At 43.6% G+C, this 19,956-nt stretch overlaps 1 protein-coding gene across 1 annotated transcript in view; it reads left to right on the plus strand.

Annotated features, from left to right (window-relative positions):
* Positions 1–1,264: 1,264 nt before the first annotated feature.
* Positions 1,265–19,956, plus strand: part of OLFM4 (olfactomedin 4) — a 49,992-nt gene continuing 31,300 nt past the window's right edge. The window contains exon 1 of the mRNA XM_081917857.1: positions 1,265–1,431. The gene's annotated coding sequence lies outside the window, so the exon portion shown is untranslated. The remainder of the gene's footprint in view (positions 1,432–19,956) is intronic.

The raw sequence follows: 19,956 nt of genomic DNA on the forward strand, positions 1-19,956 counted from the left end.
TTATTTAATTTATCATCTGCCCTCTTTAAAATTAGAAGGTACAGAACACTCAATATGTTCTCCAGGGTTTGTGGAAATGATGGCAAGTAATTTGCATGTGGCTCTTGGAGGCTGAAGTTTCCGCAAGTGAGTAATATTGTGACCCGACTCCCCCCCCCCCACTATTCCAGTCCCTCCCTTTTGAATCTAAAAATATATCTGGACAGCCATTAATTGTGAAACACACTGAAGAAAGCTGAGCTAATGGAGACAATTTGTTTTAGAAACAGTTCAGAGATTGCTAATTTCCAAATAATAAGGAATGGCTTGCCTGACAGGTTTTTGCTTTGGAGTATTTCTGCTGCATACCAAGTAGAAATGCACAATGAATGGATCAGAGCAAACAAAGCACAGTAAAAAGTTCAGAGATCTTTAAAAGCGACAGCATCCCCTGCTGTACAACGGCAGAAACAGGCTCCATTGACTTGCGAGCAAAATGCCCAGAATGACCGGGGGAGCTGGCTGTGGCAGAGAGGCGGCTAGCAGGGAGTCCTGAGGTTCTGACCTGCACTGAGAGACAAAAGGTTCCTTGATGCCTTCAGTGCAGCAGTATCCAAAATGCAATGTTTGCACTTCCCCCTGGATGTCAAGGCACTTGTTCATATATAGGGTGAAAGTCGTGAGACAAAGTCCCATCCAACTGGCAGTCCCCCTTCTGCAGTCTGAAGTGGTATAGTCCAAAACCAGTTTTTCTTACTTCGTGAACTTCCACCTGGCTAGGCCTTAGAACAGGTCTTAAGCATCACTCCTTTGCAGCAGCTGCTTAAACCTCAAGGCAAATAAGTGCAGAGTTTCTGGGAAAGGGAGTGATGGATTATTGGGGGAGGATGTTCAGCTGCTTTGTGATGACATCGGCAAGCACATGATGGCATCAGCTTGAGCAATGGTTGCTCAAGGCAAACAGAATGTTACAAAAGCTACTAGTGCTACTAATACCCCTTTGAAGTAATTTTAAGCCTCTTTCCCCCACTTCTATTAAATTCTGCAGCATCTTCCCAAGGGATGAAGGGGAAAATGGAAAAAGAAGACAGGCAGACAACACAGGCAGCACAGATAAAAAGGAAGAACCCTTCTCCAGCAGAGAGAGATAGAATGTGTTCAATTGACCCCAGGCTAAACTGCTATAAGAATTGTAGATTGTGATCATTTCTCTTTTATTGAAGGGGAACTGCAGGCATCTTCCAATGGCACATGAAGTGCTCACAAGAGAATGGGTGAGTGCCTGGGCAGCTTCTGCTATATGGAAATCCATTGTGATACCAGGAGAGGAACGGGTGCAAAGCAGGCTGGAAAACGCATGTGCCCACCCTTTGAAATGGCACTGGGGCAAGTGGGAATGCCTATGGATATTTAAGGATATTGTTGCTGGAATTCAACATTGGCATTTATCAAGTAGCCTGGCTCTACTCCAAAATTCTGCAAAAATGTGCCCATTGTTTCTGTCACATGTCTTCATTTGTCTCCTTTCTTACCATAAATCCAGCAGCTGAATGTGGTTTTGTGTATTAGGCTATAGTAAGAATGACTCAGAAGGTACAATGCTGTCACTGCCTGGCCAGCTGCCCTCACTAAGACCCTGAGCAAGCTGGTATCTGGTGCTTAACCTTCATATTAAAAACAGGCACTACAATGACTACATGATTTAACAGTATATTGTTAAGTGTCAATATGTTCCACTTGGTGCTTCTTATATTGTCCAGGCCACATTGAAAAAGAAGAAGAGAGAAGAGAGAAAGTACTTCAAGATAGGGAAAGCCTGTAAGCACAGCAGTATTTTATTTTAGTAGAAGGGATGTGAGGGCTATCACAGAGGTAAGTAGAGCTGTATAAGCAGTGCTATTTTCCCAGAAAAAGAGGTGCCGGAACTGTCCATGAACACCTCCCTTGTTCTCTTATAATGGTATTGGTGACCATCTGAAAGGTGCAGGAACTAAGTTCCAGACAGGGCTTTTTTCAGCTGGAACTCAGTTCTGGTACCTCTTAGGTGGGCACCATTAGCATTATAAGAGAACAAGGGAGGTGTTTGTGGACAGTTCCAGCACCTCTTTTTCGGGGGGGGGGGGGCAGAGAAAGACACCATGTATGCATCTCAAGCATAATCTCCACATTTTGGCACCAACGAATTGCTACAACACTGGAAATACAACTGTCTCAATAGTGGCAAACTAGGTTACAATTCCTGATACATTTCCCTCTTTTAAAAGCAAATGCATATCCTCCCCATATAACAAAATTACCTCTGTGTGACAAGAGCAGATTTAGCATTTGGATTAGTTGAGGAACATATCCCTCTCTTTCTTGGGCAGATAAAACAAAGTGATGACGACTGCACCAACCAGGCCTTCGCAAATCGCCCTGTTTTCCTTCAGCTTCCTGAATCATATGCAAATATGCCCAACCTGATTGGGTGACTTTACTTTCAGGTCTGCATATGTTGTTCACTAGATGACAACATTCAAAATTGCCCAGTATTACCTCAAGACTTGAAAAGATGTGTTTCCTTGTAATTAACAGAAGTGTCTATAACCTGCTTGCCCAGCTTGTGTGCCTGAGTGCTCTTCTTGCAATTTAGGGTATGATGCAGCCAAATCTAAGGAATTTTAATTTTATTTATTTTAATGACATGGAATAAAGGATGTGCTTGATTATCCATTAGAAGAAAGGGTGCTTAAAAGGTGCTTAATTTGGGCTGGATCAAGCCTTTAATTGAGTTAGCTCAAATGATTAAATCTTTTCTTACTGGAAGTAGTAGTAGTAGTAGTAATAATAATAATAATAATTTATTGATTATTTATACCCCACCCATCTGACTGGGTTTCCTCAGCCACTCTTGCAACTTGCAGGTCAAGTTACTGTACATATTTAAGTATGCAAGGGCAATTTGAATTCAGAATATAAAGACCTCTTTCTTTTCAAGCTTCTTGCTCACAAGGAAAATCACACGTTACTGTCATGAATTTTAATTTTCTTTTCAAATTGATGAAAAGGAAAGAATATAATAATAATAATTTATTATTTATACCCCGCCCATCTGGCTGGGCTTCCCCAAAAGAAGAAGTAGAGATGAATATAAAACAATAATTTGAAACAGCCACTGTCTCTAATCCATAAATATGGAAACATTAAGGATTACATTTCTTTCTGACGTTAGATGACAGGCGAAACAATATGGAATTAATGGCATAATACAGTTGTGCTTTTCTATCACTGTTTCATTTGTTGACATGAGAATGAGAATGTAAACTGGTAAAAAAATGGTTCCAAGCTTGCAAAACTGGATGTATTTGGGGTTGGGATGGACAGGAGGATCTGATTAACTCATGCGAAGGGCTGGTATTGCAGCCCAAATTAGGTATTGCATTTAGTGCTTTTCTTTGACTTTAAAAGCCACTTAGGCCACCCCCTTTACCCACATAAAGCTTTCGACATGTGTACCAAAACAATCACTTGTTGGTTTCAGCATGTTTTGAATTCTGCCCAAATTAACTGCAACTACACTCACAACAACATATGCCAACTTCACCATGTGAACTCACTGTTTGACATGCATTGCTACTACACTTTATGGCCTGGATACTTTTACGGCTGTGCACATCCTATAAGATCAGTGGAGAAAGACCTTGTGTCTATCCCACCAATATCAGAGGACCTTATGGCAGGAACATGAGAGAGAGCCTTCTCGGTGGTGGCAGTTCTATTGAATGTATTTTTAATCTTTGTTGGAAGCCACCCAGAGTGGCTGGGGAAACCCAGCCAGATGGGCGGGGTACAAATAATAAATTACTATTACTATTACTAATTATATGGAATGCCATTCCTTGGGTATATCTGTTTGACACTCTCTCTAATTACTTTTATTTGGGTTTTTAAAGACACATCTATTTTCCAGAAGGCATTGGTATTTTTATTGGGCTGATTTATTGGGTTTGTTTTGGAATTCTGTGTTATTTTAAAGGACTTCTAAAGTGTGTGTGTGTGTGTGTGTACATAGATGATTAGATAGATGATAGATAGGTAGATGATGATGATAGATGATAGATAGATAGATAGACAGATAGATAGATAGATAGATGATAGATAGATAGATAGATAGATGATAGATAGATGATAGAGAGATAGATAGATAGATATAGATAGATATAGATAGATAGATAGATGATAGATAGATAGATAGATAGATATAGATAGATAGAGATAGATAGATAGAGATGATAGATGATAGATAGATAGATAGATGATAGATAGATAGATAGATAGATAGATAGATATAGATAGATAGATGATAGATAGATGATAGATAGATAGATGATAGATAGATAGATAGATAGAGATAGATGATAGATGATAGATAGATAGATGATAGATAGATAGATAGATAGATGATAGATAGATAGATGATAGACATAGATAGATAGATATAGATAGATGATAGATTAGATAGATAGATAGATAGATAGATAGATGATAGATAGAGATAGATGATAGATAGATGATAGATAGATGATAGATGATACATAGATATAGATAGATAGATAGATAGATGATAGATAGATGATAGATAGATGATAGATAGATGATAGATAGATAGATAGATAGATATAGATAGATATAGATAGATATAGATAGATGATGATGATGATAATAGATAGATATAGATAGATAGATAGATAGATAGATAGATGATAGATAGATAGATGATAGATAGATAGATAGATAGATAGATAGATAGATAGATAGATGATAGATAGATAGATAGATGATAGATAGATAGATAGATAGATAGATAGATAGATAGATAGAGATAGATGATGATGATAGATATAGATAGATATTGTTGCTTATTATTTATTGTTAGGAATTTGTTATCTCTGACACTTTTGCATAGAAAGGTGGGTATAAATCTGCTAAAATAAGAAAATAATGTATGAAAGCATTCCATATGTTCAATTGACTTACTGATTGAAAAGAAACCAAGCTTTATTCAATTTCCTATGAACAGTTAATTATTTTATTAGAGACTTTGATCACTCATTGAAGTCCCAGTAAAACCTAACATCCAGCGAAAGAAAATTATTCTTATCTGGAGAACTGGGCTGCCAAGTAAATGCTTTGTTTGAACTCTTTCTTTAAGGATTGCCCATGACACTATCTAGCTTCCCACATGGCAAGTGTGGGTCAATAATAAGTAGCACCCCGGGGTATCACAGCGAAGATTGAGGCCAAGGGGAATTTTAGCCACTTAAGAACTTTGCACAAAACCAAACCAAAAACAAAAACCCTCTTTATTCTTTCCATCAGTCAGTTTTTGAATTAAAAACTGTGTGCAGTTTTTGTCTACTTTCTAATTGGTGGTGGCAGAGAGAAACAGAGGCTGAGCTTTCTTTCTGGATGGTAGGACCCCAGCCATCTCCCCCAAGGGCAGGCCCATGCAGAACTTGTCTGAGGCCCAGGACAGGAATCTTGTTAAAATAAAGTTATAAACTCAAACACAAAAGCAGCTGGTCCCTGGGTGAGCCCCATGGCCAGCTTAGTCCTCCAAGGTCTGGGGCAAGTGTACCCAGCTCCCTATCCTTTGCATGGGCCTGCCCGAGGGTCCTGGGTCCTTGACCATTGCTTTGGGTTGTTCCCAGGGCCTTGCAGAGCCAGGCAGAGGCCCAGGCTAGGTAGATAATGTGCATTATTGCTGTTTAGAGAGGCCACAGCACAATGAAAGTGGGTTAAAAATAAATCAGAACTTTTGGGTCCCTCCAAACATCCTTTTTATTCAACATCCACAATGATTTGTACTCGTGATACTGTTGTGGCAGTCCTATGTGATTCCACTTTCAATACTGTTTGCACCTGTAAAGTTTTGGGTTGGTTACATGGCATCATTTCCAGTCAGTGAATATTCTGTAACTTCCTGCTGATCTCCCACCAGATGTCTTAGTGAATGGCACCATAGCACATATTTCAAAATATGTCAGTTCATTGCGTACATACTGAAGTACAAAGGAAGAAAGTAAACAGCCTGTATAAAGTAAAGAACAATCATGCAAGCTATGTGACATGTTGGGAAATAGTAAGTTCTGTAACTGTGGGAACTGTTTGAATCTCTCTTCTCAGAGAAATGTACCTGTTGGAGTTTATGTGTTATAGTCTGCCTTAAGGTTCACCTTTGCTGAATACCCTTTTTATATTGCTCATTTAAGAGAAACCAAATAAAACTCTCAGAAAGAGTGCAGAAATGGACTTCAGGATTGTTGTTGTTTAGTCGTATCCGACTCTTCGTGACCCCATGGACCAGAGCACGCCAGGCACTCCTGTCTTCCACTGCCTCCCGCAGTTTGGTCAAACTCATGCTGGTAGCTTCGAGAACACTGTCCAACCATCTTGTCCTCTGTTGTCCCCTTCTCCTTGTGTCCTCCATCTTTCCCAACATCAGGGTCTTTTCCAGGGAGCCTTCTCTTCTCATGAGGTGGCCAAAGTATTGGAATCTCAGCTTCACGATCTGTCCTTCCAGTGAGCACTCAGAGCTGATTTCCTTAAGAATGGAGAGGTTTGATCTTCTTGCAGTCCATGGGACTCTTGAGTCTCCTCCAACACCATAATTCAAAAGCATCAATTCTTCAGCGATCAGCCTTCTTTATGGTCCAGCTCTCACTTCCATACATCACTACTGGGAAAACCATAGATACGGACCTTTGTTGGCAAGGTGATGCCTCTGCTTTTTAAGATGCTGTCTAGGTTTGTCATTGCTTTTCTCCCAAGAAGCAGGTGTCTTTTAATTTCGTGACTGCTGTCACCATCTGCAGTGATCATGGGGCCCAAGAAAGTAAAATCTCTCACTGCCTCCTTTTCTTCCCCTTCTATTTGCCAGGAGGTGATGGGCCCAGTGGCTATGATCTTTGTTTTTTTGATGTTGAGCTTCAGACCATATTTTGCGCTCTCCTCTTTCACCCTCATTAAGAGGTTCTTTAACTCCTCCTCACTTTATGTCATCAAAGTTGTGTCATCTGCATATCTGAGGTTGTTGGGATTCATCCAGTCTAGCCTTTCGCATGATGAATTCTGCATCTAAATTAAATAAGAAGGGAGACAATATACAGTCTTGTCATACTCCTTTCCCAATTTTGAACCAATCAGTTGTTCCATATCCAGTTCTAACTGTAACTTCTTGCCCCACATAGAGATTTCTCAGGAGACAGATGAGGCACTCCCATTTATTTAAGAACTTGCCATAGTTTGCTGTGGTCGACACGGTCAAAGGCTTTTGCGTAGTCAATGAAGCAGAAGTAGATGTTTTCCTGGAACTCCCTAGCTTTCCCCACAATCCAGCACGTGTTTGCAATTTGGACTCTGGTTCCTCTGCCCCTTCGAAATCCAGCTTGCACTTCTGGGAGTTCTCGGTCCACATGCTACTTAAGCCTGCCTTGTAGAATTTTAAGCATAACCTTGCCAGCATGTGAAATGAGTGCAATTGTGCAGTAGTTAGAGCATTCTTTGGCATTGCCCTTCTTTGGGATTGGGATGTAGACTGATCTTCGCCAATCCTCTGGCCACTGCTGAGTTTCCCAAATTTTCTGGCATATTGAATGTAGCACCTTAACAGCATCATCTTTTAAAATTTTAAATAGTTCAGCTTGGAATATCATCACTTCCACTGGCCTTGTTATTAGCAGTGCTTTCTAAGCCCTATTTGACTTCACTCTCCAGGATAGAATCATAGAATCATAGAGTTGGAAGAGACCACAAGGCCATCGAGTCCAACCCCCTGCCAAGCAGGAAACACCATCAGAGCACTCCTGACATATGGTTGTCAAGCCTCTGCTTAAAGACCTCCAAAGAAGGAGACTCCACCACACTCCTTGGCAGCAAATTCCACTGTCGAACAGCTCTTACTGTCAGGAAGTTCTTCCTATTGTTTAGGTGGAATCTTCTTTCTTGTAGTTTGGATCCATTGCTCCGTGTCCACTTCTCTGGAGCAGCAGAAAACAACCTTTCTCCCTCCTCTATGTGACATCCTTTTATATATTTGAACATGGCTATCATATCACCCCTTAACCTCCTCTTCTCCAGGCTAAACATGCCCAGCTCCCTTAGCCGTTCCTCATAGGGCATCGTTTCCAGGCCTTTGACCATTTTTGTTGCCCTCCTCTGGACACGTTCCAGTTTGTCAGTGTCCTTCTTGAACTGTGGTGCCCAGAACTGGACACAGTACTCCAGGTGAGGTCTGACCAGAGCAGAATACAGTGGCACTATTACTTCCCTTGATCTAGATGCTATACTCCTATTGATGCAGCCCAGAATTGCATTGGCTTTTTTAGCTGCCGCGTCACACTGTTGGCTCATGTCAAGTTTGTGGTCAACCAAGACTCCTAGATGCTTTTCACATGTACTGCTCTCAAGCCAGGTGTCACCCATCTTGTATTTGTGCCTCTCATTTTTTTTGCCCAAGTGCAATACTTTACATTTCTCCCTGTTAAAATTCATCTTGTTTGTTTTGGCCCAGTTCTCTAATCTGGTCATTTTGAAGTGTGATACTGTCCTCTGGGGTGTTAGCCACCCCTCCCAGTTTGGTGTCATCTGCAAATTTGATCAGGATGCCCTTGAGTCCATCATCCAAGTCGTTGATAAAGATGTTGAATAAGACCGGGCCCAAGACAGAACCCTGTGGCACCCCACCAGTCACTCTTCTCCAGGATGAAGAGGAACCATTGATGAGCGCCCTTTGGGTTCGGTCAGTCAGCCAGTTACAAATCCACTGAGTGGTAGCATAGTCAAGACCGCATTTTACCAGCTTCTTTACAAGAATATCATGGGGCACCTTGTCAAATGCCTTGCTGAAATCAAGGTAGGCTACATCCACTGCATTCCCTTCATCTACCAGGCTTGTAATTCTGTCAAAAAACGAGATCAGGTTAGTCTGACATGACTTATTTTTCAGAAATCCATGCTGACTATTGGTGATCACAGCATGTCTGGCTCAAGGTCAGCAGCCACACTACCTGGGGTGTACGAGACATCCATATCTTTCTGGTATAATTCCTCAGTGTATTCTTGCCACCTCTTCTTGATGTCTTCTGCTTCTGTTAGGTCCTTACCACTTTTGTCCTTTATTATGGTAATCTTTGTATGAAATGTTCCTTTCATATCTCCAATTTTCTTGAACAGTTCTCTAGTTTTTACCATTCTATTGTTTTCCTCTATTTCTTTGCATTGCTCGTTTAAGAAGGCCTTCTTGTCTCTCCTTGCTATTTTTTGGAAATCTGCATTCAATTTCCTGTATCTTTCACTATCTCCCTCGCATTTTGCTTACCTTCTCTCCCCCGCTATTTGTAAGGCCTCGTTGGACAGCCACCTTGCTTTCTTGCATTTCCTTTTCATTGGGATGGTTTTCGTTGCTGCCTCCTGTATAATGTTGTGAGCCTCCATCCATAGTTCTTCAGGCACTCTGTCCACCAAACCTAAATCCTTAAACCTGTTCCTCACTTCCACTGTTTATTCATAAGGGATTTGATTTAGATTGTATCTTACTGTCCCAGTGGTTTTTCCTACTTTCTTCAGTTTAAGGTTGAATTTTGCTATAAGATGATCTGAGCCACAGTCAGCTCCAGGTCTTGTTTTTGCTGACTGTATAGAGCTTCTCCATCTTTGGCTGCAGAGAATATAATCAATCTGATTTTGATGCTGCCCATCTGGTGATGTCCATGTGTAGAGTCATCTCTTGTGTTGTTGGAAAAGAGTGTTTGTGATGACTAGCTTGTTCTCTTGACAGAACTCTATTAGCTTTTGCCCTGCTTCATTTTGAACTCCAGCTTGCCAGTTGTTCCTTTTATCCCTTTATTCCCTACTTTAGCATTCCAATCCCCTATAATGAGAGGAACATCCTTCTTTGGTTTCATTTCTAGAAGGTGTTGTAAGTCTTCATAGAATTGGTCAATTTCAGTTTCTTCAGCACCAGTGGTTGGTGCATAAACTTGGATTGCTGTGATGTTAAAAGGTCTGCCTTGGATTCGTATTGAGATCATTCTGTCATTTTTGAGATTGTATCCCAGTACAGCTTTCGCCATTCTTTTGTTGACTATGAAGGCCATTCCATTTCTTTTATGGGAGTCTTGCCCACAGTAGTAGATATGATGGTCATCTGAACTGAATTCGCCCGTTCCCGTCCATTTTAGTTCACTGATGCCCAGGATGTCAATATTTATTCTTGCCATCTCATCTTTGACCACATCCAACTTACCAAGGTTCATGGTTCTTACATTCCAGGTTCCTATGCAATATTTTTCTTTACAGCATTGGACTTTCCTTTTACTTCCAGGCATATCTGCAACTGAGCACCCTTTCGGCTTTGGCCCAGCCGCTTCATCAGCTCTGAAACTACTTGTACTTGCCCTCCGCTCTTCCTCAGTACCATCTTGGATGCCTTCCATCCTGGGGGGCTCATCTTCCAGCGTCATAACTTTTATATGCCTGTTGTCTTTGTCCATGGAGTTTTCTTGGCAGGGATACTGGGAGTGGCTTGCCAGTTCCTGCTCCAGATGGAGCTTCAGGATACTTATGTTAGAAACATGAATGATTGTGGCAGTCTCTGTAGGTTCGAGTTAGAGCATGTTTCCAACAATAAAATGTTACAAACAAACAACAAACAAACAAACAATCTTTATTACGGTCCAGAGACCAACAAAACATTACAAATCAATACAGAGTTCATACAGCCTACCTCCAGGTTAATCAAGCACTTTGTTTGGAATATAGGGCTCATTTGTTAGTAGTAGCGTCGACTTGAACTCCGCATCAGTTGATGCTGTTTTTATTATTTTTATCAGTTTCTACTAGCTTTTTTATCAGTTTTTATGAGCTTTTATCAGCCTCAGTTCTTTATTTTTGTTAGTTGGCAGCTATTAATTTACAAAGCTTAGGTCAAGGGCCTGAGTTACAGAAAGTCTAGAAAGCCCTAATTAGCTCCAGCCCAGCAGGAGTGGAGATTAGACACCCTATCGTGGGTAGACGCCAAGCTTCCTGATTTACAGCAGAAGCTGCTCTGATTTACAGCGGCTCTATCCCTGGAAAATGCCTAGGAAAAAGAAACGACCGGCCTCATCTCCAGAAGGGAGCCCACAGAAGAGCAAGCAGAGCAAAATGGATGATTTTGTAAAAGCACAGAACTCAGAACCTACCACACCAAACAGAACTCATTCCCAGGTAGGTGGGGGTGCTTTATTGGGCGGAGATCACCCAGGGGAGAATGCTGAGATGAGCGCTCATGAATTATCCCATGAACTACCATCTGAGGGGGCACCGCTCTATGCAGAAATACTCGTGGACCACTGTCTGCTGACTGCAAGAACAGTGGAGGAAATTAACATCAAATTACAAAAGGTAACGTCTCTCCTGACGGAGTTGGTGCTCCTGACAGCCAAAAATAGCCAACTCAGTACTAAAGAGACCGACCATAGCGTTGCCCTCCCTCTAGACCATCATGTACAGGGGTGCAACCGGCCTGGACTTGATAACCAAGAGACTACAAATACTAAAAACAACAAAAGCGAAAGTAGGGACCTGATCCTACAAAGTACTCAAGTAGCTCTGGATATATATCCTTTTAATGGTATGCTGCCTTACTGGAAATCAATCGACAGCGTGAAGAGAAACTTTAAGCTTTTACTAAATATCCATTGCAACACTCTGATCGCGATAAACTTGCTTTGCACGGACCCCCAGCACACTAGACTCACGCTGACATTTTCTGACTCAGCTACCCCTAAAATGCTACTGAAATATAGGGCCATTTTACAGGACTATAATATTGTTTTGAGGCGTGTTTTTAAAGACACAGAACGAAAACAACTACTGCCAAACTTGTCATATAGCCGGACCAACTCCAAGCAATCAGCACCCTCTCTGCCGAAGGGCTTTCGCCACAGGGCCATGATTCATTCGGAAGGGCCGTCAAAGATGAATATGTGCGGAGAACCCAGCTGCAACACTCACTTGGAGAGGAAAACATCAGACCAAAAAGGTCAAACACACAAAGAACGCCAGCCCAATCTAGATAATTCAAAGATAGGACTCTCTATTACGCCTTTGGCAGATCCAGAATTTCACCACCCTCTATCCCAACTGGAATCTGATTAGCCAATGCCAAGTGACGACCCTTCCAAGGGAAATGGGACACATAGAAAGCCAGAGACAGATTTAATTATCTTTGACGAAGACCCCCCCCCCCCCCGATGGCACCAGCAATCCAAATAACACCGTCGATGCCGGGAAATCGGGAAAATGCTGCAAATCAACCCCGAGAACAACAACACCGTGCATATCCTAAGAACGGTTGCATCATTACCGAACCAGTGGGAGAGCTGATAACAATTTCCCCACCACAATGAAGCCAAGCCAGTTATGGAACGAGCAGCTTTAACATTATCTCATGGAACATAGCGGGTTGGGCTAACAAACTTGGGGACGAGCCATTTCGTGAATATATAATGGGTTTTGACATAATAATGCTGCAGGAAACTTGGGCAACTGATAACATAGCTCTCGACGGTTACGACGTCTATGAAATCAAGGCCTCTAAACCACTTGGAAGGGGACGACCGAGGGGGGGCCTAGTAACTCTGGTTTCCACTCAATTGACGTCACAAGTTATTGAGTGCTCAGTTTTCGAGCAGCTGGCACTGGGGATCACCTTGCATATGGAATCCAAGAGTATTATTCTTGTTTCAGTGCATATTCCACCATATACAGTGCAAACACAGATAGAGAGCACGTGGCGTAAAATCCATAGTTTCCTTTATGCCCTACAAATTAGGTACCCTGGCTCGCCATTTTACCTAATGGGAGATATGAATGCCAGAATAGGCTCAAATGATGATAGCCTGGAAATAAAATTCCGAATATTAAGTGATCTAAAGGAAAATAGCGCCCTCTTGCTAAACCCACCCCCACGTAGACATTTGAAAGATTGCCAAATCAACTATGCTGGATTCTGCCTGGCTTTTTTACAAATAAGTCTGGATCTGATCATTGCTAATGGGGCATTCCCCGGGGACAGAGAAGGCGAGTACACATTCATAAATTCAAATGGGGCCAGCACAGTAGACTACTGTCTCACTAACAGACAGGCCTTCGAATCAATTTAAAAATTCACAATAGATAATAGGACTGAAAGTGACCACTTACCTCTTATCATCTCCATTACCGGCCAAAATTCAATTCAGCACTCTCACATAGAACATGAGGACATAGACAAAGCAAATGATCCAGCATTGCGTAGGAAAAAATGGACACCTGAGATAGCAATTGCAGTTCAGAATAGATTGAATTCACAAACTGCAATTAAGTTAAGATCAATTATAATAAACAATTTATCAATAGACTCCTCCCTGACAGCTTATGAAAATCTCATTGAGTCCTTGCAGGATGTGGTCTCGGTTAATATAAACTCAGCCGGCAAGCCACGCACTGCTAAAGGGCGCAGTTGGTTTGACCAAGAGTGCCACACAAAGAAGGAAGCACTAAGGAACACCTATTTGGCCTATAGAAACGCTGGATTAAGCTACTTACCTCAATCTTATTTCAAAATCAAAAAAGAGTACAAAGCCCTTTTGGCCTCAAAAAAAAGGCAGTCCGAACAAAATTCCTGGTCCCTACTATTGAATGCCTCACTAAACAATGAAACTAAACTCTTTTGGCAACTGGTCTCCGACTCAATGAGAAATAGCTCCTCAGCCCCCAGCTGTGTCATTCCAGCTCAGGTTTGGGAGAACCACTTCAGAAATATATTTATGGAAAATCCAAACCTCCCTTCCAGTTTACAGGAGGATGACAGGGTACAATTGTCACTGCTCCCTAATTGGAGGCCGGTAACTGTGCAGGAAGTCCATACATTAATTGGGAAGCTGAAGAGCGGAAAGGCTCCGGGGAAAGACTTTATCCCAGCTGAGGTGATTACATCAAACCAGCACTGGTGGGCCCCGCTTCTGGCAGCACTCTTTACGGTAGTAAATAACTCTGGTAAGGTACCATATAGCTGGAAACATGCTATAGTAGTCCCAATCTTTAAGAGAGGCCACCCAAATGTACCTTCCAATTATAGGCCTATTAGCCTGCTCTCAATAATTGGGAAACTATATGCCCATTTCCTCAGTAGCAAATTGACAACTTTTCTAAATGAACATAATATACTATCTGAAGCCCAGGCAGCTTTATGTGAGAATCATTCAAATTGTTAATTTTATACATTTTTCTGGTGTAGAGAGCAGCATTTGGCAAGTCACGTAGGAGGGTTTGAAATGGAAGGATCTGGCTGTCTAAGATATGAACTCCAAAGCAGTGCTGCTCCCCAAAGAACTCTCTGAATGTGAGGACATGACGAAAACGCTTTTCCAAGGACTCAGGTGGTCAGAGGCATTATGGACAGGGCCAACCCCAGGTGGACATTGGGCACAGGGCATCAGGGGACCCTTGTATTCCCCCTTTCCTCCAATTACACTCCTTCACCCTCTTTCCCCCACCTCTTTAAAGTGAGACAAATCTTTACCAATATGGCAAACCTGCATCATCAAAGAAAAAAAAATATTTTTTTGAATTTCCCAGGAAAAGATTTGCCTACTTTGTATCTCTCAACTCCAAAGGATTCATTAGCCATGCTAATGATGAATAGGGACCCGGGTGGCACTGTGGTCTGAACCACTGAACCTTGGGCTTGCTGATTGGAAAGTCGGTGGTTCGAATCCCCGTGACGGAGCAAGCTCCCATTGTTCGGTCCCAGCTGCTGCCAACCTAGCAGTTCAAAAGCAGAGTGCAAGTAGATAAATAGGTACCGTTTTGGCGGGAAGGTAAACGGCATTTCCGTGCACTGCTCTGGTTTCGCAAGATGCAGCTTAGTCATGCTGGCCACATGACCCGGAAAAACTGTTTGCGGACAAACACCTGCTCCCTTGGCCTGTAAAGTGAGATGAGCGCCGCGACTGGACTTAACTGTAAGGGGTCCTTTACCTTTACCTTTACCTTTAATGATGAATAAACTAAGATCCCTCATCTTCCACACAGTATAAAGGTAAAGGGACCCCTGACCATTAAGTCCAGTCGCGGGCAACTCTGGGGTTGCAGCGCTCATCTCACTAACTGGCCAAGGGAGCCAGCATTTGTCTGCAGACAGCTTCTGGGTCATGTGGCCTGCATGACTAAGCCGCTTCTGGCAAACCAGAGCAGCACACGGAAACACTGTTTACCTTCTTGCTGGAGTGGTAACTACTTATCTACTTGCACTTTTGGCGTGCTTTCAAACTGCTAGGTTGGCAGGAGCTGGGACGAAGCAATAGGAACCCACCCCGTTGCGGGGATTTGAACCACCAACCTACCTTCTGATCAGCAAGCCCTAGGCTCTGTGGTTTAGACCACAGTGCAATAATTCTCAATCTAGGCTGTTTTGTTCACTTCTCCTCTTTAATGTTTCACACACAAAAAACTGTGTGTAGGATGTATAATTCATTTGCAAAGATCAGGGGGGAGGGAAAGAACTTCAAATAAATTTAATGGATTATGGTTCTCCACCAAGATTTTCTACTACCCAACTGTGCTGAGATATTGCAAGGCACACTATGTATGATCTTACAATAGCATAATACCATGTAGCACTGTGATATCAAAGCACCAGAGTAAGCCAAGAACAGAACAGTAGATTAAGCAGTATTTTTTAAAAGTGTGAAATTCAATTCTTAAAAAAGAAAAAAAATCACAATAATTCAGCTGCAACTCACCTAGATGTTAAACAGTGGTTGTCAGGGAACTGGAAATGGCCAAAGAGCCGGGGGGGGGGGGGAGGCAATTACAGACAGCCTAAATCGCTCACCAGCAGTTTCTCATCCAACTCAGGGGAGGAAATAGGGAGGGGGGAGCCAGTGCCAGGAACTAGCCACTCACAGAACAGAGGAAATAGGAGGTGTGCACTGAGAAGAAGAAGAAGAAGAAGAGTTTGGATTTGATATCCCGCCTTTCACTCCCTTTAAGGAGTCTCAAAGCGGCTAACATTCTCCTTTCCCTTCCTCCCCCACAACAAACACTCTGTGAGGTGAGTGGGGCTGAGAGACTTCAAAGAAGCATGACTGGCCCAAGGTCACCCAGCAGCTGCATGTGGAGGAGCGGAGACGCGAACCCGGTTACCCAGATTACGAGACTGCCGCTCTTAACCACTACACCACACTGGCTCTGAGGAAATGGTCCTGCTGGGGGAGGAGTAAAAAAAGATCGCCAGTCGATTCATCTGACTGAGCAAGAGATGGATGTGCTTTTTGAACTCTTGTAACTGCTTTGAACTTTTGGCAATAAATCTTCAGTACAGAAATGGCTGTGTGCCTGGAGCGTTATCTCAGCTAGCTTTGGCAGCACAAAATCCTCACATGGGCATGGGCATAGTCAGGGGGTCAAGTAAGTAAAACAAATAAGTAAATAAAACTGATGAATTGTGTCACAGATAACTCAGTTCTGCCCTCCCCATAAAGCCAGCCTGCCTAAAATAAATCCTGGCTATGCCCATGCGAACATTATATATAATATTAGAAAATAACAGAGAGGACCCTTCCACATCATAGGGCTCATATTCAGATGTAACATAACTTTGACATATTGTTACCACAACCAAGTCCAAATGCTCCCAGAGCCAATAAAGAGACAGTGGACGGAAAAATAAAAAGAGTTTATTCATAGCCGCAGCAATAAGTCTTGGTAGGATACAGTATTTCCCAAAGACCAAGTGTAAAGCAAAGGATGCACAGAGCATCTATGCAATTGTAGAAAAGACATGATTTCCTGCATCACCATTGGCAAGGAACACACATGCACAAAGCATGCCTAAGTAAGGTATTCTACTTGGCTGCAGAACAGTTGCTTCCTGTATCTGGAGCTCAGGCCAGGCCAGGCGTAACTGGTCTTGTAGTTGCAACTGTGGAAATGTCTTGTGGTTGTGATTTTGAGAATGATTTTATGCAAACTCAGCACTCAGCAGGCTGAGGTCAGCTGTGTACATGATGTGCAAACCTCAGAGTTATGGCACCTCTGAGTTATGGCTCTGATGCTGGATCTATACAGATAAAAATACAGTAATTGACGAGTGTATCTGAGTCCTGAGTTCTGGCCCCTCGGCGTTATGGCACTCAGGTATCAGAAATAGATGCTGTGGAAGCAGAATGTGACAGAGAACGTGAGCATGGATGTGCGTGCTGTTTTGACCCTGTGGGATTTAGGTTTGATGAAGGCCTAAGCTACTGAAGGTAATGGGAATGGGGCCCTTTATATGTCCAGCTATCCTTTGTCAATAACAAATTGTCGCTGTTTTTTGTGTTGAATATACAGTGGAACCTTCCTTTAATTTTTTTTTTTAGGGGGCGGCCCAAGAAAGTGGGGCCCTAAGCTACAGCTTGTTTAGCTTATACATAAATCCGGCCCGGCTCATGGGTCCTGACATCTGTCCCTAGGTCATGGCATCCAGCTGGGTCCCAAATCATGGCATCTAGCTATTAGTATGATGTGATCCATAAAACACAGACATAGCATGATAATCCAGCCTGCCTTAGTCCATCAGAAACTTTCATAAAAGTTAGGAAAAGGAGGAGCTACTTTTGATGTGTACTGAAAAGGATTTAATGTTGTGGTTTCCTCTGTGGTTTGAGGGGTAGACTGGGCAGGGTGGGCCTTCAGCATCCAAAGAGTGTTCTCACAGTAAATGTTAAACTCCACTGGGATTTTGAGGAATGATCAAAGTTTTCAGCCTGAGAGCCAGAATCCTTCCTGGGCAACTTTCCAGAATGAGCCCCATAGCTGCTAACATTGGGCAGTTCAGGACACCTGTCTGCAACTTCCTTCCTTCAACATTGGCACTCATTATTATACCTGGATGTCATCCACAGAATTGTTTGCCACATTGCTTTCCAATTCCAGTATTTTATCCCACACAACCAGTGCTATTTTTCAGGAAAAAGAGGTGCCAGAACTCAACACCTCCCTTGTTCTCTTATAATGGCAATGGTGCTCAGCTGAGAGGGGCCAGAACTGAGTTCCAGTGAATTCTAGCTGGATAATGCCACTACCGAACTTCGGGGGGGGGTGGGCTCACGACCCCGCCCACACTTCCGCGGGGCTGGCGCCAGCCTCGCGGGAAGCAGGGATTCCCTTGATTTGCATCCCCCGCAGCAGCAGCCAATCGGCTGGCGGCGGGGGCGGGCCGTCCAGAGGCCACTTAAGGTCGGGACAGCCCTGGGCTCGCCCCTTTTCTCCTTTGCAGCAGGCGCGGTTTGGATCGCTCTCTTTTGCGCTGCTGCTTTCTTTGTCGCTTCTCGCTCTTTAACCTCGTGGCTTCAGCTGCTTTGTTCCCCTTCTTGGTGCAGTGCCTTGTGGTGCTCCCGCCCGCAGATAACTTCTTGGGGCGGTCGAGGCTCGCGCAGCTATTTTGCTAATCGGGCTATTCCGAGCCTTGGAGCCGCCGCCGCTTTGCTTCCTCACGTCGCCCCGAGAGCCACGCTTGCCGGGATTTAACAGCTGAGCCTGGTCGCGCTCCTCCGAAGGCTTCTTGGAAGGATCTATGATCGTGAGCTGCTGCAGCGCGAGTAACGCGGATGATTGCAAGACCCTGCTCCAGGCTTTCGAGTCCTTAGCCAAGGAGCTGGGGGTCCCTTTAGCGAACGAGAAGACTGAGGGCCCGGTCACTACCATGACTTACCTGGGTATTGAACTTGACACGCTTGCCCAAACTTCGCGCCTACCGGCCAAGAAGTTGGTTGCCCTAAGAGAGTTTATTGGGCAGATGCTGCCTTTAAAGAAGGTCACCCTGAGACAAATTCAATCCCTCCTGGGTCACCTCAACTTCGCCTGCCGTGTGGTTTCCCCCGGTCGCCCCTTTTGCGGCCGGCTAGCAAAGCTGTCCGCAGGTTTACGGTCTCCACATCATAGGGTACGCCTCTCTAAGGCGGTAAAGGCAGACCTACAAGTTTGGTTGCAATTCTTAGACAGTTTTAACGGCATATCACTTTGGCAGGATAGCATGGCCCTGCAGTCGGATTTTCAGGTACATTCGGACGCAGCCGGGTCTTTGGGTTTCGGTGTTTATTTCAGGGGTCAGTGGTGTGCTCAGCGATGGCCTTCCGCTTGGCAAGGGAAACCAATACTACGCGATTTGACATTCCTGGAATTCTTCCCCATTGTAGTTGCAACCCACATCTGGGCTGACCAGTTTAAAAACCATAGGGTGTGTTTCTGGACGGACAACCAAGCAGTAGTTTCGGTTCTGAATAAGCAGTCCTCACATTCCCCTAGAGTAGCGTCGCTACTGCGGTATTTCGTCCTTTCATGCCTTCAGCTAAATCTTCACGCCTCTGCCAAGTTCGTCCCAGGTATAGATAACAACTTTGCGGATGCTCTATCTCGTTTCCAGATGGAACGCTTTCACTCATTGGCGCCAGATGCGCAGCAGCAGCCGCAACCGTTTCCGGAGCACCTCTGGAGTATTGGCAACGAGAAGCAATAAAGGGAGTATTGTCAGCCGTGGCACCTTCAACCCTAAGATCATACAATAAGGCGTGGTTAGATTTTACATCTTTCCGCAGAAAAAAGGAGCGGTTTAAGCCAGGCAGGACACCCTCCAAGTCGGAGGTCATAGAGTATATGGTCCACCTTCGCGATCTAGGCTGGGCCCCCAAAACCCTCAATATCCATTCAGCAGCGATATCCTTCTTCTCAAAAGCCCTGTTCTCCGTTGATTCCTGTGCACATTTTGTTGTGCGGAAAATGCTGGAGGGTTGGCACAGGTCCAGACCTCATGGCCAGGACAGTAGAAGGCCCATAACATTCGACATACTCACGCAAATCCGCAGGGAGCTAAGGGCCATCTGTTGGTCCAGATATGAAGCCAGGTTATTCTCCGCAGCATTTTCCTTC

Source organism: Podarcis melisellensis (assembly GCF_964234715.1).
Source record: "Podarcis melisellensis genome assembly, chromosome: 7".
NCBI lineage: Eukaryota > Metazoa > Chordata > Lepidosauria > Squamata > Lacertidae > Podarcis > Podarcis melisellensis.